This window comes from Hyla sarda, chromosome 8, assembly GCF_029499605.1.
Source record: "Hyla sarda isolate aHylSar1 chromosome 8, aHylSar1.hap1, whole genome shotgun sequence".
Lineage (NCBI taxonomy): Eukaryota > Metazoa > Chordata > Amphibia > Anura > Hylidae > Hyla > Hyla sarda.
The window spans coordinates 81,901,398-81,921,886 of record NC_079196.1 but is presented as its reverse complement, the minus strand read 5'-3'; the positions used below and the strand labels follow the sequence as shown (position 1 = coordinate 81,921,886).

Sequence of the window (20,489 nt, the reverse complement as noted above, 5' to 3'; positions counted from 1 at the left end):
AAACGATATTGGTCGATCCCTACTCCAGATGTTGCAAAACTACAAATCCCAGCATGCCCAGACAGCAAATCGCTGTGTGGGCATGCTAGGAGTTGTAGTTTTGCAAGATCTGGAGGGCTACAGTTTGAAGATCACTGTGTAGTGGTCTCAAACTGTAGCCCTCCAGCTGTTGCAAAACTACAAGTCCCAGCATGCCCAAACAGCTGTCTGAGCATGCTGGGAGTTGTCGTTTTGCACCATCTGGAGGGATACAGTATAGAGACCACTGTATAGTGGTCAGACTGTAGCCCTCCAGATGTTGCTAGGCAACTCTCCGGCTTCCGTAGGATCCAGGGAGCCGCATCGCATTCCTCTTCTGTCGCTGATCTCCGTCACCGATCGTCGCTCCGCTGCCACGGATGGGTAAGTGGACTTCGTCGCCGGTCCCCTTCGGTTTCGCCATTCTGCCCGTCCTATTGTGGATGAGCAGAACGGGGAAACCAAAAGTTAAGACACCCGCCCCCGATCTGCTTTTGGTCGCCGCGTCTATACGACCAATAGCAGGGATAGGAGGGGTGGTACCCCTGCCACCTCACTCCTATCTCTTCATGGGGATCGTGGGTGTCATGGACAACCCCGATCACCCTTATTTTCCGGGTCACCATAGACCCGTATGACCCGGAATTGCGCCGATCGCCGACATGACCCCCCTGGACATTTGCACAGGATGCCTGCTGAATGATTTCAGCAGGCATCCCGGTCCGATCCCTGCCCGGCGCGAGGCGGGAACCGAAATTCTCCATGACGTACACGTACGTAATGGTTCCTTAAGTACCAGGGTGTCAATGACGTACGCGTACGTCAAGGGTCCTTAACCCCTTAAGGACCGGGGGGTTTTTCCGTTTTTGCATTTTCGTTTTTTGCTCCTTGCCTTTAAAAAATCATAACTCTTTCAATTTTGCACCTAAAAATCCATATGATGGCTTATTTTTTGCGCCACCAATTCTACTTTGTAATGACGTCAGTCATTGTGCCCAAAAATATACGGTGAAACGGAAAAAAAAAATCATTGTGAGACAAAATTGGGAAAAAAAACGCAGTTTTGTAACTTTTGGGGGCTTCCGTTTCTATGTAGTACATTTTTCGGTAAAAATGACACCTGATATTTATTCTGTAGGTCCATGCGGTTTAATTAACGATATATTTTTATAATTCGGACATTTCGGCACGCGGCGATACCATATATGTTTATTTTTATTTACACTGTGGTTTTTTTATGGGAAAAGGGGGGCGATTCAAACTTTTAATAGGGAAGGGGTTAAATGATATTTATTCCCTTTTTTTCCCTTTTTTTTTTGCAGTGTTATAGCTCCCATAGGAACCTATAACACTGCACACACTGATCTTTCACATTGATCACTGGTTTCTCATAAGAAACCAGTAATCGATGATTCTGTCGCTTGACTGCTCATGCCTGGATCTCATGCACTGAGCAGTCATTCGGCAATCGGACAGCGAGGAGGCAGGTAGGGAAGGGACCCTCCTGCTGTCCTGTAAGCTGTTGGGGATGCCGCGATTTCGCTGCGGCTATCCCAAACAACCCACTGAGCTAACCGGCATGGATTCAGTTTCACTTTAGATGCGGCGTTCAACTTTGAACGCCGCATCTAAAGGGTTAATAGCGCGCGGCACATCGATCAATGCCGCGCGCTATTAGCCACGGGTCCCGTCCGTTGTTAGAGGCCAGGCCCGACCCGCTATGATTGCTAATACTGTTTAGTGCTATGCATAGGACATAGCACTGATCAGTATTATCGGCAATCTCCTGCTCTATCTCAGACCAGAGCAGGAGAGGCCGGGAGACGGACGGGGGCAGGTGAGGGGACCTCCGTCCACCACTACAGATGATCGGATCGCCACGGCAGCGCTGCTGGCGATCCGATCATCTATTTTAACGTACTGATTTTATCTGTACTGATCACGGCATCTGAGGGGTTAATGGCGGACATCCGCACGATAGCGGATGTCGGCCATTACAGGCGGGTCTCCGGCTGCTCCGATGCTCGCGGTCAGACACAGGACGTAAATGTATGTCCTGGTGCGCGAAGTACCGCCAAGCCAGGACATACATTTACGTCCGTGGTCGTTAAGGGGTTAAAGGGGTATTCTGGCCTTAGACATCTTAGCTTATATCCAAAAGATAGGGGATAAGATGTCTGATCGTGGGGGTCCCGCTGCTGGGACCCCCTGCGATCTCCATGCAGCACCCACCATTCTGTACAGAATCAGACATCCTTTGGATGGGGAGAAGATGTCTAAGGCCGGCTTGCCCCTTTAACCTCTCGGGGTTTATCCTCGCCCAATCAGGATGGTCCAAGCTCATGGTGCTGTCATAGATTTAAAATTCTCTACTAAATAGTTATACCACCTAAATAAGTTGTTTATTTGCAGCAACAATAGTATTAAACAGCGAATGCAATATAATGATTGTATATAAAAGTCCCCTTAGCATACCGGTCAGATCCCCAAAAAAAAAAAATTTTTTATAATGGCACCACAATATGCCAATCTGTTCATGGCTGACCTTGAAGAGTGACCCAAATTCACAAACCCTACAGATACATTGATGATATTTTCATTGTTTGGACTGAAGGAGAGGATAAACTCAAACAATTTCATGATGCCTTCAACACATTTAATCCATCCATCAAACTCAAAATGTACTTCTCTACAGAAAGTGTAAACTTTCTGGACACCACTGTAACTATAAACAAGGACACAATACAGACATCTGTATACAGAAAACCCACAGACCAATCCAGCCATCTACACAATTCAAGTTCCCATCCGTCCCACACCAAGAAAGGCCTCATATACAGCCAAGCCATCAGGTATCACCGCATCTGCTCCAACCCTGATGACAGAGACACATCTACAAACGCTAGCTGAGAAATTTAAACAAAAAGGTTACAAACCAAGGACCATCCATAAGAAAATCCACTCTGCTCTTCAAACACCACGTGAACACCTGCTGCAATACAGAGAGAAACAAACCTCATCACGCATACCACTGGTAACCACATACAATCCCACCCTTGAGGAAATACGCAAAATCATCAAGGACCTGCAGCCAATATTAGCAGAAGATGAGGTGTTAAAGCAAATCTTTCCTGAACCACCCATCTTGGCCTTCAGACAACCACCCAACTTAAAACAAAAGCTGGTCAATAGGAAACTACCCACAGACACATCAGATACAGACAATGGGACCAAACCCTGCGCCAAACCGCGCTGTAAACTCTGTCAACACATTTGCACAAATTCTGAGGCCTCCCACAACAACAAGACATACAACATCAAGGGACAATAGTCCTGCACCACAGAGAATGTAGTCTACATGATACAATGCACCAAATGTGACATGGGATGTTAACATTGGTGAGACAAGTTAGCCACTCAAAGGAATGAACCTCCACAGATCGTCCATCAACAACCATAGAGAAAAGGACTATTGCACCCCAGTTGGACACCATTTCACTCAAACAGGTCACTCCCTACAGGACCTCAAAATCAAGATCCTGAAAGGAAACTTCAAGAACACCCAGGAAAGAAAGACATTTTAAGCCAAAATGATAGTTCTTTTTGATTTCAAGAACAGAGGACTTAATGTGGATTTAAACTTCTTATCCCATTATCAAAATTTCCTATAACCTTAGCTAAACTGTCTTCCCTCTCCCTGCTCTAACACCATTACACCCCTGCTCCCCCTCCCCTTGTCTAAGTCTTATCTTCAGTCTATGGCTCTGTAGTAAGATTGTCCTTTCTCCTCTGTCCAGCGCAACCACCATTCTCACCTCCGCTCTCCAGCCCCAGCCCCCCCCCCCCTCTTCCTTATCTGTAGTCCATTGTCCTATAGCTATACAATTTATGGCCCAACTTAATGTCCATTCTCCACATATGTTGTTTTAACCCCTGCATATTTTGTGAGATAGAACCTGTGTTTTCTCCTTGTGAGCTCAGAAATGCTCATGATTTTATAAAGGGAGGAATCCCGAAAGCTTGTCTCTACAAAATCTTGTTAGTCCAATAAAAAAGGTATTACAAGATACTGCAACTACCGATGATTTTGCATCACTGGACTAATACGGCTACTCCTAACTAATCTATCTATATAATATATCAAATTTGACAGGAGAAAGAAAGGAAGAAATAGTGCATGGACTATTTCTCCCATCACAAAATAACGTCCGTCGTTAATGGGTTAAAATGCATAATGTAAAAATCCCATGGACTATAATGGGATTATGTAACGGCCATTTAACGTCCGTTTTTAAGGGTTTTGGTAAAGGAGTAGTCCAGTGGTGAAAATCGTATCTCCTATCCTAAGGATAGGGGATAAGTTTCAAATCGCGGGTGGGCCAACCACTGGGGCCCCCCGCGATGTACTTTACGGGGCCCCCAACAGCCCGCAGGAAGGAGGCGTGTTGACCGCCGCTTCATGCAGTGGTCAACAAGCGTCATCTGGCCAGCGAGCCGGGGCCCCCCGCGTTCTGAAACTTATCCCCAATCCTTAGGATAGGGGATACGTTTTTCACCACTGGACTACCCCTTTAACGGAACACTAATGGATCTTTAAAAAATGGATAATTCTATAGTGTGAAAGGAGCCTAATCTTGATCATACATACATACATACATACATAGTTTTATATCCCTTACACCCATTTCACTACAAAATAGCATATTAAAGCTGCTCACTGTCTTTTCAGTCTGTCAGAGGGAGGAGGCATGTGCTTCTCTTGCCCACTCTGTGCATGACTCCCCCTCCCCTCCCTCACTCTGCTATGACTATGGAGGGAGCCTCGCACTAAGCCAATCACTGCACTCTGCTCTATAAACCTTTCATCTCTGGTTTTATGCTGTACATGGTAGAGAGGGTAGGAATGAATACTGCAGAATGTCTGTACCAAAGACACCAAAGACAATGGCCATGATTTACTAAGAGTGGAGTTTTCTTTGTGGGTTTTGTTTCCCAACAAGTATTTTTCCACTGTATTTACTTAAGTTTCTGAAGAGTGGGGGTTTCCTCAGCTCAAATCCACATTTTCTGTGGAAACATTAGTAAATATGTTGGGTTTTTCTGAAAATGTCGGGAACACACCCCTTTTCGGTGGCCACTGTGCGTTTTCAGGTTTTCTATATAAAATGGAGAGTTGGTGTTTTTTTTTGTATTCTGGCACAATTTGTGGCGCAATGTGACACATTTTTGCACACAACCCAACAAAAAACAGGTTGGGTTTAAAATAGTAGATCAGGGCCGATATGACGAGTATATAACTTAGATCTTTCTAAATTAGCAAATAGGTTTAGTGCTAAAAGCACTGTATTTTTTTTATACATACATTTTTTTTTATCTGTCATTCATGTGTGTCATCCTTTGGCAGTCCTGTAATACTGGGACTTGTAGTTTTGGAATAGTTGGAGGTACAGTGTTTGGATAACATTTTTACAGCAGGGTTGCCTTCAGCTGTGTGCCTACAGCCTTTGCAAAAATACAACTGCCAGCATGCATAGAAAACCTCTGCTGTTACAGGTAACCCATGGGTAACCTAGCCTCTCACTGATAAGGGATTAAGTAAATATGTTTATTGCAGGACTAGAGACACATGTATAAGTGAAGGGAATGGAGGGTCAATAGTTCATGACTGAAGCTGTAAACCATTGGAAAAACTGCTGCCATTCAGCTAAGGCTATAAAAACTTGTAAACTCCGATTGTTAGCTTAAACTTTAAACAGGACAATTGTATTCTACTAGGGAAATCATGTTTTATAATAAATGCCCCTTCCTGGATCCTCCCATTGCCCTATCTTCAGCAGCAGATCAGCACACAAAACACACAAAAAGGAGAAGGCAGAAGCTTCTGCCCAAATACCTCTCTCTGCTAGAAGAGCTTAGAAGAACTTGGTGGAAAAGCTTCTTGGATTTAACTGTAAGTGTTTATAAATACATTCGCATATTAATACAGAGGAGTCGGAAGTACAAAAAACTGCGGAGTCAGAACATTTATCTACCGACTCCACAGCCCTGGATAACACTGATCAATGCTATGCTTTTGCATAGCATTTAAAAGTTTTGCATGTTATAGTCACATATGGGGACTAAAAATAGTGAAAAATAATATTAATGTAATGGATGTGACTAAGCCCCTGCCCTATTTAGTAGGGATGTAAGAAAGAAAAAAAATCGATTCCCGCAATTATCGCGATTTTTCACTTGCCGATACTGAATCGATTAAAAATATTTTTGAATCGATTCTTTTAGTGATGTGGAATTTGTATCTCCTGATGCACAGAACAGTATGTTCCGGGCATTAGGAGATACAAGTTCCACATTTTGTCAGCCGGATCTGACGCGGCGGCGCTCTGGGTGTATGGAGCGGGCTCCGACTCGTGCCCGCTCCATACTCTGCAGCCCCCGGCTGTTCTCAGTAGCCGGGGGCCGCCGCTAATAGCCAGCATGCGGCGATCGCCGCGGCTGGCTATTAACCCTTTAGATCGCCACTGTCAAAGCTGACAGCGGCGTCTAAAGGGACATGTGTATGCTCTCCGTGGCTCTGTCATTGATAGAGCCTGGCTGGACCAGGCTCTATCAATGGATCGCAGATAAATGGAGTTCAATAGAACTCTATTCATCTGTCTGAGGAATCTAATGATTCCTAAAAGACTAATAAAGTGTACAAAATAAATAAATAAATAAATAAAGTTTTACTAAAAGTGTAAAAGACATTGTTTTTTAGACAGAATCGGGATATATCGCGATGTATCGTCACCTAGACGGTATCGCGATATATATTGGGATATATCGAATCGCCACACTGGTATCGCGAATCGAATCGCCAAATTCTTGGCGATTCACACCCCTACTATTTAGATTGAATTGTTCCCCTTTTCACATTTTTCAAATAAAAATAAACATGTTTAGTATCACCATGTGAAGAAATAGCTAAACAATTTAAATATAATGTTAACCCCTTAAGGACACATGACGTATGAGAACGTCATGTGCTTTACCGGCCCCCCGCAGCCATCTGGAGCGTAGCCGGTGCCCGATGCCTGCTGAAATCGTTCAGCAGGTATCGGGGCATATCGCCCAGGGGGGTCATGATGACAATTCAGTCCAGCGATCTGCGGCGGATTCCGGGTCAATCGGGTCTCCAGTGACCCGAAATTACTGGCTGATCAGGGCCGTCAGAGACGGCCCCGAACAGCCATAGCCAGCAGGGGTGAGGGGGCACTGGTGCCACCTCACGATCGCCCTGATTCGTCGGCCGGGAAATCAGGGCGCCTGCTGAGGGTGTAACTCCCGCAACCCGCTCCGCCCCTCTTCCGGAGGATGTGAGCGGGTGCGAGAAGAAGACCCCGTGTGCTGGGGACCCCGATCCCCAGCGTCCCTGTTGGGATCGGGGCTCCAGGAGCGGCGGCGAGGGACTGACCTGCGCGACGGCGTGGAGCAGCAGCAGTAGGAGGTGAGTGACAGCCTCCTGCTGTTGTTTAGCAACAGTTCCCAGCATGCAAAAAGCAGTTATGCAACAGCAGGAGGCAGACCACCACAACTCCCAGCATTCCCTTATGGGCATGCTGGGACTTGTAGTTTTGCAACAGCCGGAGGCACATTTTTTCTATGGAAAAGTGTACCTTCAGCTGTTGTATAACTACAACTCCCAGCTTGCACAATCAGCTAAAGTGCATGCTGGGAGTTGTAGTGGTGCATCTGCTGGTTGCATAACTACAACTCCCAGCATGCCCGTTGGCTGTCGGTGACTGCTGAGAGTTGTAGTTTAGCAACAGCTGAAGGCACACTGAGTTAAGTAGCAAACCAGTGTGTCTCCAGCTGTTGCATAACTACAATCCCCAACATCCCCAGCCAAAGTAGTATGCCTCCAGCTGTTGCATAACTACAAGACCCAGCATGCCCTTTCGCTGTCCAAACATGCTGGGGGTTGTAGCTTTTGCAACAGCTGAAGGCACACAGGTTGCAAAACACTGAGTTTGTTACAAAACTCGGTGTTTCACAACCAGTGTGCCTCCAGCTGTTGCAAAACTACAACTTCCAGCATGCACTGATAGACCGTACATGCTGGGAGTTGTAGTTTTGCAACAACTGGATGTTTATCCCCCCCCCCCCCCCCCCCCCAATGTGAACGTACAGGGTACACTCACATGGGCGGAGGTTTACAGTAAGTATCCGGCTGCAAGTTTGAGCTGCAGCAAATTTTCTGCCGCAGCTCAAACTGCCAGCGAGAAACTACTGTGAACCCCCGCCCGTGCGACTGTACCCTAAAAACACTACACTACCAAAAAATAAAAAGTAAAAAACACTACATATACACATACCCCTACACAGCCCCCTCCCCAATAAAAATGAAAAAACGTCTGGTACGCCACTGTTTCCAAAACGGAGCCTCCAGCTGTTGCAAAACAACTACTCACAGTATTGCCAGATAGCCACCGACTGTCTAGGCATGCTGGGAGTTTTACAACAGCTGGAGGCACCCTGTTTGGGAATCACTGGAGTAGAATATCCCTATGTCCACCCCTATGCAAGTCCCTAATTTAGGCCTCAAATGCGCATGGCGCTCTCACTTTGGAGCCCTGTCTTATTTCAAGGCAACAGTTTAGGGCCACATATGGGGTATCGCCGTACTCGGGAGATATTGTGTTACTAATTTTGGGGGGTATTTTCTGCTATTACCCTTTTTAAAAATGTAAATTTTTGGGGAAAACAAGCATTTTAGGTAAAAAAAAAATATTTTTTTTTTTTACATATACAAAAGTCGTGAAACACCTGTGGGGTATAAAGGTTCACATTACCCCTTGTTACGTTCCCCGAGGGGTCTAGTTTCCAAAATGGTATGCCATGTGTTTTTTTTTTGCTGTCCTGGCACCATAGGGGCTTCCTAAATGCGGCATGCCCCCAGAGCAAAACTTGCTTTCAAAAAGCCAAATGTGACTCCTTCTCTTCTGAGACCTGTAGTGCGCCAGCAGAGCACTTTTCACATATGGGGTGTTTTCTGAATCGGGAGAAATTGGGCTTCAAATTTTGGGGGGTATTTTCTGCTATTACCCTTTTTAAAAATGTAAAAATTTTGGGAAACCAAGCATTTTAGGTAAAAAAAAAATAATTTTTTTTTACATATGCAAAAGTCGTGAAACACCTGTAGAGTATTAAAGGTTCACATTACCCCTTTTTACGTTACCCGAGGTGTCTAGTTTCCAAAATGGTATGCCATGTGGTTTTTTTTTTGCTGTCCTGGCACCATAGGGGCTTCCTAAAGGTGACATGCCCCCCAAAAACCATTTGTCGCTCCTTCCCTTCTGAGCCCTCTACTGTGCCCGCTGAACAATTAACAGACATATGAGGTATGTGCTTACTCGAGAGAAATTGGGTTACAAATACAAGTAAACATTTTCTCCTTTTTACCCTTTGCAAAAATGCAAAAATTGGGTCTACAAGAACATGCGAGTGTAAAAAATTAAGATTTTGAATTTTCTCCTTCACTTTGCTGCTATTCCTGTGAAACACCTAAACGGTTAAAACACCGACTGAATGTCATTTTGAATACTTTGGGGGGTGTAGTTTTTATAATGGGGTCTTTTATGGGGTATTTCTAATATGAAGACCCTTCAAATCCACTTCAAAACTGAACTGGTCCCTGAAAAATAGTGAGTTTGAAAATTTTGTGAAAAATTTCAAGATTGCTGCTGAACTTTGAAGCCCTCTGGTGTCTTCCAAAAGTAAAAACTCATCAATTTTATGATGCAAACATATAGTAGACATATTGTATATGTGAACCCCAAAAAAATATATTTTGAATATCCATTTTCCTTACAAGCAGAGAGCTTCAAAGTTAGAAAAAGGCAAAATTTTCATTTTTTTCATCAAATTGGGGATTTTTCACCAAGAAAGGATGCAAGTTACCATAAAATTTTACCACTAAGTTAAAGTAGAATATGTCACAAAAAAACAATCTCAGAATCAGAATGATAACTAAAAGCATTCCAGAGTTATTAATGTTTAAAGTGGTCAGATTTGCAAAAAACGCTCTGGTCCTTAAGGTATAAAATGGCCTGGTCCTTAAGGGGTTAAAGAAGATGTCCAGTGATAAAAAGTGTACAGTGGGGATCAAAAGTTTGGGCACCCCAGGTAAAAATTTATATTAATGTGGATAAAAAAGCCAAGGAACGATGGAAAAATCTCCAAAAGGCATCAAATTACAGATTAGACATTCTTATAATATGTCAACAAAAGTTAGATTTTATTTGCCTCATTTACACTTTCAAAATAACAGAAAACAAAAAATGGCATCTGCAAAAGTTTGGGCACCCTGCAGAGTTAATATCTTGTACTGCCCCCTTTGGCAAGTATCACAGCTAGTAAACGCTTTTTGTAGCCAGCCAAGAGTCTTTCATTTCTTGTTCGAGGTATCTTTGCCCATTCTTCCTTACAAAAGTCTTCCAGTTCTTTGAGATTTCAGGGATGTCTGTACCGCACTGCTCTTTTAAGGTCTATCCATAGATTTTCAATTATGCTGAGGTCAGGAGATTGTAAAGGCCATGGCAAAACCTTCACTTTACGCCTCTTGATGTAATCCCCCGCGGATTTCGAGGTGTGTTTAGGATCATTATCCATTTGTAGAAGCCATCCTCTCTTTAACTTCAGCTTTTTCACAAATGGCATCAAGTTAGCATCCAAAATTTGCTGAGATGTTATTGAATCCATTTTTCCTTCTACTCGTGAGATGTTCCCCGTGCCACTGGCTGCAATACGACCCCAAAGCATGATTGATCCACCCCCCCCAAGCTTAACAGTTGGACAGAGGTTCTTTTTATTAAATTCTGTTCCCCTTCTTCTCCAAACGTACCTTTGCTCATTCCTTCCAAAAAATGTAATCATCGGTCCACAGAACTTGTTTCCAAAATGCATCAGGCTTGTCTATATGTTCATTTGCAAAGTTCAAACGCTGATTTTTGTGGTGAGGACATAGAAGAGGTTTCCTTCTGATGACCCTTCCATGAAGACCATATTTGTACAAGTATCTCTTTATAGTGGAATAGTGTTCCACAACTCCAGTGTCTGCCAGATCTTTCTGGAGGGATTGTGCAGTCAAACGTAGGTTTTGAATTGTTTTTCTCACAATCATGCGAGCTGTTCTGTCTGATATTTTTCTTGGTCTTCCAGATCTTGCTTTAACTTCCACTGTTCTGGACGACTGCCATTTGTTAATTACATTACGAACAGAGGATACTGACATCTGAAAACGTTTTGCTATCTTCTTATAGCCTTCGCCAGCTTTGTGAGCGTCAACTATTTTCACATTCAGATTTCTAGACAACTGCTTAGAAGAACCCATGGTGCTGATTGATGAGGCAAGGTCAGATGAATCTGGGCATTTAAAACCTTTGAGATTGACATCACCTGGTCTTCCCAGATGATGATTGAGAACAATCCGTGACACTGGCAGGTCTCAGCTTTGCAAAGGGGGAAGTGCATGCTATAGATTCTGCAGGGTGCCCGAATTTTTGCAGACACCATTTGTTTGTTTTCTGTTATTTTGAAAGTGTAAATGATGGAAATAAAATCTAACTTTTGTTCACATATTATAAGAATGTGTAATCTGTAATTTGATGCCTTTTGGAGATTTTTCTTCTTTATGCACATTAATACAAATTTTTACCTGGGGTGCCCAAACTTTTGATCCCCACTGTAGCTCACTCTCTGCCTGTATATGAAAGAGGCAGAGAGTGAGCTCTGTGAACGGGGTGGGGGGGGAGAGAGAGAATGTGACAGTTGGGGGGGGGGGGGGGAATGTGACAGGGGGGGGGGGGGGGGGAATGTGACAGGGGGGGGGGGGGAATGTGACAGGGGGGGGGGGGGAATGTGACAGGGGGGGGGGAATGTGACAGGGGGGGGGGAATGTGACAGGGGGGGGGGGAATGTGACAGGGGGGGGGAATGTGACAGGGGGGGGGGGAATGTGACAGGGGGGGGGGGGAATGTGACAGGGGGGGGGAATGTGACAGGGGGGGGGGGAATGTGACAGGGGGGGGGGAATGTGACAGGGGGGGGGGAATGTGACAGGGGGGGGGGAATGTGACAGGGGGGGGGGGGAATGTGACAGGGGGGGGGGAATGTGACAGGGGGGGGAATGTGACAGGGGGGGGGAATGTGACAGGGGGGGGGAATGTGACAGGGGGGGGGGAATGTGACAGGGGGGGGGGAATGTGACAGGGGGGGGGGAATGTGACAGGGGGGGGAATGTGACAGGGGGGGGGAATGTGACAGGGGGGGGGAATGTGACAGGGGGGGGAATGTGACAGGGGGGGGGAATGTGACAGGGGGGGGGAATGTGACAGGGGGGGGGAATGTGACAGGGGGGGGAATGTGACAGGGGGGGGGAATGTGACAGGGGGGGGAATGTGACAGGGGGGGGGAATGTGACAGGGGGGGGGGGAAATGTGACAGGGGGGGGGAAATGTGACAGGGGGGGGGAATGTGACAGGGGGGGGGGAATGTGACAGGGGGGGGGGAATGTGACAGGGGGGGGGGAATGTGACAGGGGGGGGGGAATGTGACAGGGGGGGGGAATGTGACAGGGGGGGGGAATGTGACAGGGGGGGGGGGGGGAATGTGACAGGGGGGGGGGAATGTGACAGGGGGGGGGAATGTGACAGGGGGGGGGAATGTGACAGGGGGGGGGAATGTGACAGGGGGGGGGAATGTGACAGGGGGGGGGAATGTGACAGGGGGGGGGAATGTGACAGGGGGGGGGAATGTGACAGGGGGGGGGAATGTGACAGGGGGGGGGAATGTGACAGGGGGGGGGAATGTGACAGGGGGGGGGAATGTGACAGGGGGGGGAATGTGTCAGGGGGGGGAATGTGACAGGGGGGGGAATGTGACAGGGGGGGGGGGAATGTGACGGGGGGGGGAATGTGACAGGGGGGGGGGGAATGTGACGGGGGGGGAATGTGACAGAGGGGGGGGGGAATGTGACAGAGGGGGGGGGAATGTGACAGAGGGGGGGGGGGAATGTGACAGAGGGGGGGGGAATGTGACAGGGGGGGGGAATGTGACAGGGGGGGGAATGTGACAGGGGGGGGGAATGTGACAGGGGGGGGAATGTGACAGGGGGGGGGAATGTGACAGGGGGGGGGAATGTGACAGGGGGGGGGAATGTGACAGGGGGGGGAATGTGACAGGGGGGGAATGTGACAGGGGGGGAATGTGACAGGGGGGGAATGTGACAGGGGGGGGGAATGTGACAGGGGGGGGGGGAGAATGTGTGTGAAAGTAGATGTGAAATGGAGGTGATTAGACATGAAATGGGGGGGGGGGGGGTATTTCACCTATTTTTTTTTTATTATATCGCATATCACAATATTTAGGCCAAAATCGCAATCGCACATTTTTCCCATATCGTGCAGCAATAGAGCGGAGCATAGATGAAGAAGGGCGGAAGTGAGCCCAGGCAGACTTCAGATGACATCACGCCTGTCAGGCCATGCCCCCTTCCTCCATCTCAGAGGCAACCAATGAAGAATGATCAGGTTGACAGGCCAGAAATAAGGTAGAAAATGCTATTTTTTATCAAATATAAAGGCAGCATTAGGGACTACATGAGTCAGGGACAGATGGTAGAGGGATTTAGGGACAGATTAGTTTATGATAAGTACTCTAAGGACACCAGGATATTAGAAGGAGTTACGCCTTCTAATAGCCATAACGCTTTGTGCATTGTATTCCGACTATAGGAACCAGATTACAATAATGTATTAGGCTGGGTCCACACTACGTTTTGTCCCATACGGGAGCGCATACGGCAGGGGGGAGCTAAAACCTCGCGCTCCCGTATGTGACCGTATGCGCTCCCGTATGCCATTCACTTCAATGAGCCGACCGGAGTGAAACGTTCGGTCCGGTCGGCTCATTTTTGCGCCGTATGCGCTTTTACAACCGGACCTAAAACTGTGGTCAACCACGGTTTTAGGTCCGGTTGTAAAAGCGCATACGGCGCAAAAATGAGCCGACCGGACCGAACGTTTCACTCCGGTCGGCTCATTGAAGTGAATGACATACGGGAGCGCATACGGTCACATACGGGAGCGCGAGGTTTTAGCTCCCTCCTGCCGTATGCGCTCCCGTATGGGACAAAACGTAGTGTGAACCCAGCCTTACCCGGATCCATGGCCCTAAAACACATGCTGTATTAGGGTGCGTTCACACGCTCTTTGTTTTTGTGGGTTTTCCGCAGCGTATTTGAAAGGGGCGGGCTCTTCTCGGCTGTCCATAGCAGATTGTCTGCGGCAGATTTTACACTGAGGAAAATCCGCTGCAGACAATCTGCTATGGACAGCCAAATAGAGCCCGTCCCTTTCAAATACGCTGCGGAAAACCCGCAAAAACAAAGAGCGTGTGAACGCATCCTTAGAAGGCATTACTAAGGCCCTTTTCTCACTACCGTTATGCCCTGTCAATAACAGCCATCAAACTTTATTTTTTTACTTTTTTTTTGACGGCCGTCATTTTGACGGGTCATAACAGGTCCCAATGGAGCCAATTATAGTCAATGGGGCACTGCTTTTTTGAGAGAGAACAGCGGGATAAAAAGACGGTGCAAGCACTTTTTCTTCTCCCGCTATTCGCAATCCTAAAATAATGGGCATCACACTGCTGGAGACAAACAGCAGTGTGAGTGTAGCCTTATCTGGGAATGGCTGTTTTTGCGCAAGGATGTAGGACCCGGCATACCCAGCTTCGGCTGGGTTCACACTACGGTTTGTGTTTACGGTTCCCGTATACGGCTGGGAGGAGGGGGGGCGGGGCTTAATCACGGCGCCCGCACTCAGCCGTATTCGGGAACCGTATTTAATGCATGTCTATGAGCCGACCGGAGTGAACCGCAGCCTCTGGTCGGCTGCGTTTCGGCCGTATGCGGTTTCCCGACCGTAGGCAAAAACGCGGTCGACAACGTTTTTGCCTGCGGTCGGGAAACCGCACACGGCCGAAAACACAGCCGACCGGAGGCTGCGGTTCACTCCGGTCGGCTCATAGACATGCATTAAATACGGTTCCCGAATACGGCTGAGTGCGGGCGCCGCGATTAAGCCCCGCCCCCCCTCCTCCCAGCCGTATACGGGAACCGTAAATACAAACCGTAGTGTGAACCCAGCCTTCCCTGTCTCTGTCCCCTTTGATATGCCCGCCCACATTATGGATATTTAGTCTCTTTGCCCATGTGAGCACAAGGTGGGCAGCATATGGGAGTAGAAGGGATGCTGTGTCCCACCTCTGCTCCAAAAAGTGGGTGAAGTGGCTGTCAGTTTCCCTTTAAGAGCACAATGCCTAATGAAAAGCTGCAGTGTGAAGGGTTGCTATGGGCAACAGGTTTCCTCTCAGTTTGGATAAGTGAGCCCATTACTTTAACTCCTTCTGTGCCGCCCAGCTTGTGTATAGCCCACCTCTCTTGCAGTACGGCCCTGAACTTGTGGTTATTCACTGACAACAAGCAGTATACACGGCCTGCATAGCTTCACTGCATTACACCAATCCACCGATAACACTTAGGACTTTGTCAATTATGTGAAGTCAAAACTCACAGGAAACATTTTCTCACACGAAATGCACATAGAAAAGTGAGCGACAAAATAATATGCATGACCCCAAAAAGACAGCGGTCCGAAGGGAAGGGCGGCGGCTTGTAAAAACTGACACACAAAACGTATAATTCATTCATGAAACCGTACCTGAGTAAATAGGCAGGTGTACAGACCAGGCAGTAGCTAGACGGCTTTACATCAGTTGCCTACAAACCTACAAAAGCCGCGAGCCTCACAACAATGGCGGAACGACTGGCGCAGGACGGAATTCCGCTATTGCTCCGCCTAGGAGCAGCCTCTCCTCCAATCAGCGCTGAGCGCGGGAATCTACTGCTGCCATAGGTCTAGTGCTGGCGGATGTGTTAACGACAAAGAAGCCGTAAAGTAAACTGCCTGTGTAGATTGCCAGCATACAGGGATACACAGGCTGCGGAGAAGCTGCATCAGTGTGGAGCCAATTGTCTCCACCCTCTGTGCATGAAGGGATTCAGTCATTGCTTAGCACCACTTTTTTTCTTATACCACATTTTTTTTGTAATCAATTGGAGAAAGATGCGATTATTACACTTATACCTTCCTGCTGTTCTTTTTTTTTTTTCTAAATGTTCTACCTTAGGGTATTTTCTTTGTAAGGCTCAGTTCACACTACCTTAAGACTTCCATCAGACGTGTTGACATATACAGTGAACTTACAATGGCCTCAACATACAATAGTTTCAACATACAATGGTCTTTTCTGGACCATTGTAACTTGAAACAAGACTCAACATACAATGCTATGGAATCTGCGAAACGTGTCAATGGCTGGAAGAACCGACCAATCAGAATGGGTATTCACTGGTAAAACCCCTGTATTCCTAAAGTGCATGCACTGACTGTGTCTGGTAGCGCCCCCTACTGTACAGGGAGGTATTACATGTTCTGTACTCTTTACCTGTGCCAGGGTTAGCTGCTCCTTTGGACACCATGTTAGGACGGCTCCATTTTCCTTTTTTTAGGACATTGCGTGTTCTGTACAGGACCCTGAAGAAGCTTCTGTCCTCTACATAGACCAGTGTTTCCCAAAGAGGGTGCCTCCAGCTGTTGCAAAACTACAACTCCCAGCATGCCCGGACAGCCAAATAAGGGTGCACGCACACCCTGTTATACAGTTTCCGTATACGGTTTCAAGTTAAAAACCGTACGGAACCGTATAGAAAACCGTATGCATTGAATTAACATTGTAAACTGTCCAGTTTTTTACCCGTATCCAAAACTGTAGTCTACCACGTTTCTTGGTCCGGGTGAAAAACTGTATTAAGCTGGGTCCACACTACGTTTTGTCCCATACGGGAGCGCATACGGCAGGAGGGAGCTAAAACCTCGCGCTCCCGTATGTGACCGTATGCGCTCCCGTATGCCATTCACTTCAATGAGCCGACCGAAGTGAAACGTTCGGTCCGGTCGGCTCATTTTTGCGCCGTATGCGCTTTTACAACCGGACCTAAAACCGTGGTTGACCACGGTTTTAGGTCCGGTTGTAAAAGCGCATACGGTGCAAAAATGAGCCGACCGGACCGAACGTTTCACTCCGGTCGGCTCATTGAAATGAATGACATACGGGAGCGCATACGGTAACATACGGGAGCGCGAGGTTTTAGCTCCCTCCTGCCGTATGCGCTCCCGTATGGAACAAAACGTAGTGTGGACCCAGCCTTAAACTGTATACAGTTTTTTTTTTACATGGAAGTCAATGGGAACCGTACAGAACTGTATGTGCGTACGGTTCCATCCGGTTTTCACCATACAGTTTTTGACTTTGCACAGTTTTTTTTCTTGGAATTTCAATCAAACAAGTGAAACTTTATTCAAAATGGAGTGAAAAGTTAAAAACGTATACATTTTTTTTCTTAAAAAAGGGATGCAACCGGACATCATTTTTTAAACCGTATACGGTTTTCAACCGTATATGGGTTAAAATTTGTACACACTTTTTGATACAGTTTAGTCCGGTTTTGAGGAATCCGTTTTTCATCATAAACCTGATACAGGAACTGTATTGCAAAAACGTGGTGTGCATGCACCCATTAGTTATCTACTTATTTTTCTTTAATCCTCACTTTTTCCTATTTTTGGATGACATTTTTCCTATTTTCAGAACTGTTAACCAGGTTTCCATAGAGTTATGGTCTCAACATACGATGGTTTCAACTTACAATGGTCATCCTGGAACCAATTAATATTGTAACATGAGGGGCCACTGTACTATAACAGATGCCAGCAGATGCCATTCATTTCACTGACCTGAATGGAGCCACTGTTCAGGCTGTATGCAGGTTTTTTTGTTTTTTTTTAAGCAGACTGCACTTTGGATTGCGCTAGAAAGCGCATATGGCTCAAACATTAATTGTTTAACCCCTTAGGGACTCAGCTCATTTTCACCTTAAGGACTAAGCACTTTATGCATTAATAACTCTGGAATGCTTTTACTTTTTATTCTGCTTCAGAGACAGTTTTTTCGTGGCCTATTCTACTTTATGTTAGTGGTAAATTTTGGTTGTTACTTGCATCCTTACCTGGTGAAAAATCACATTTCATGAACATTTTTCTAACTTTGAAACTCTCTGCTTGTAAAGAAAATGGATATTCCAAATAAATTATATATTGATTCACAAATACAATGGTCCAGATTTATCAAAGAATGTCTACGGTAGAGCTATTTGCCCACGTTTATTTGGGTGGTGGGTTTGACTAGCGTGCATCTTATTTATCAAGAAGGTGCAGCAGGATGATGAATTTTACTTACTTTCACAGAGCTTCCTTCACACTTGCAATTTAGAACAGAAGGGGAGTGGGACACAAGAAGTTAAAGGGGTACTCCGCACCCCTAGACATCTTATCCCCTAGGGGTGCGAAGAACCCCTTTAACCCCTTAAGGACCAAGAGCGTACAGGTACGCCTTTGCTCCCTGGTACTTAGGGACCAAGGGCGTACCTGTACGCCCGTGGGATTTTCGGTCCCTGCCGGGCGGGGACCGGACGGTTGTGACTGCTGATATCTATGTCGGCGATCGGCGCAAATCACAAGTGAATTCACACTTGCGATTTGCGCCGATTCCGGGTCGTACGGGTCTATGGTGACCCGGAAAATAAGACACCCAAGACACCCACGATCCCCCTGAAGGGATAGGAGTGAGGTGGCAGGGGTGCCACCCCTCCTATCCCTGCTATTGGTGGTCTAGACGTGACCACCAAAAGCAGATCGGGGGCGGGGGGCTTTACTTTCGGTTTCCCTGTTCTGCCCACCCACAATAGGCGGGGCAGAACGGGGAAACGACAGAGGTCCGGCGCCGAAGATCCACTTACCCCGCGGGCGAGGCTGCGGGCGACGATCGGTGGAGGAGATCGGAGTCCGGCGAGGTTGTGCGGCTGGCTCCCTGGATCTGACGGAAGCCGGTAAGTTGCCTAGCAACATCTGGAGGGTACAGTTTGAGACCACTATACAGTGGTCTCTAAACTGTAACCCTCCAGATGTTGCAAAACTACAACTCTCAGCATGCCCAGACAGCTGTTAGGGCATGCAGGGATTTGTAGTTTTGCAACAGCTGGAGGGCCACAGTTTGGATATCACTGGCAGTGATCTCTAATAACTACATCTTCCAGCATGCCCTTCGGCGATCAGTACATGCTGAGAGTTGTAGTTTTGCAACAGCAGGAGGCACACTGGTTGGAAAATACTGAGTTAGGTAACAGAACCTAACTGAAGGTTTTCCAACCAGTGTGCCTCCAGCTGTTGCAAAAGTACAACTCCCAGCATGCACGGTCTGTCAGTGCATGCTGGGAGTTGTATTTTTGAAACAGCTGGAGGTTTGCCCCCCCCCCCCCCCCCCCCCTGTACAGGGTACATTCACACGGGCAGGTTTACAGTAAGTTTCCTGCTTCAAGTATGAGCTGCGGCAAAACAACAACACCCAGCATTTCCGGACAGCCACTGACTGTCCAGGCATGCTGGGAGTTTAGCAACAGCTGGAGGAACCATGTTTGGGAATCACTGGCGTAGAATACCACTATGTCCACCCCTATGCAATCCCTAATTTAGTCCTCAAATGCGCATGGCGCTCTCTGACTTTGGAGCCCTGTCGTATTTCAAGGTAACAGTTTAGTGCCACATATGGGGTATTTCCGTACTCGGGAGAAATTGCACTACAAATTTTCAGGGCTTTTTCTCCTTTTACCCTTATGAAAAAGAAAAGTTGGGGTCTACACCAGCCTGTTAGTGTAAAAAAACAAAAAAAATTTACACTAACATGCTGGTGTTGTCCTTTACTTTTTATTTTCACAAGAGGTGAAAAGAAAAAAAGACCCCCAAAATTTGTTACACAATTTCTCCTGAGTACGAAAATACCCAATATGTGGGCGTAAAATGCTCGGCGGGCGCACAACAACCCTCAGGAGTGAGAGCGCACCATGTACATTTGAGGCCTAAATTGGTGATTTGCACAGGGTTGGCTGATTTTACAGTGGTTCTGACATGAATGCAAAAAAATAAATACCGACATGTGACCCCATTTTGGAAACTACACCCCTCACGGAACGTAACAAGGGGTATAGTGCGCCTTAATACCCCACAGGTGTTTGGCGAATTTTCATTAAATTTGGATGGGAAAATGAAAAACTAAATTTTTTTTCACTAAAATGCTGGTGTTGCCCAAAATTTTCCATTTTCACAAGGGAAAATAGGAAAAAAGCCACCCAAAATTTGGAGCCCCATTTCTTCTGAGTAAGAACATACCCCATATGTGGATGTAAAGTCCTCTGCGGGCGAACTACAATGCTCAGAAGAGAAGGAGCGCCATTGGGATTTTGAAGAGAAAATT

At 46.7% G+C, this 20,489-nt stretch overlaps 1 protein-coding gene across 1 annotated transcript in view; it reads right to left on the bottom strand.

Moving 5' to 3' along the window:
- The window catches only part of RBM44 (RNA binding motif protein 44), a 213,163-nt gene extending 197,343 nt beyond the window's left edge, over positions 1–15,820 (bottom strand). The window contains exon 1 of the mRNA XM_056534838.1: positions 15,782–15,820. The gene's annotated coding sequence lies outside the window, so the exon portion shown is untranslated. The remainder of the gene's footprint in view (positions 1–15,781) is intronic.
- Between the last annotated feature and the right edge of the window lie 4,669 nt (positions 15,821–20,489).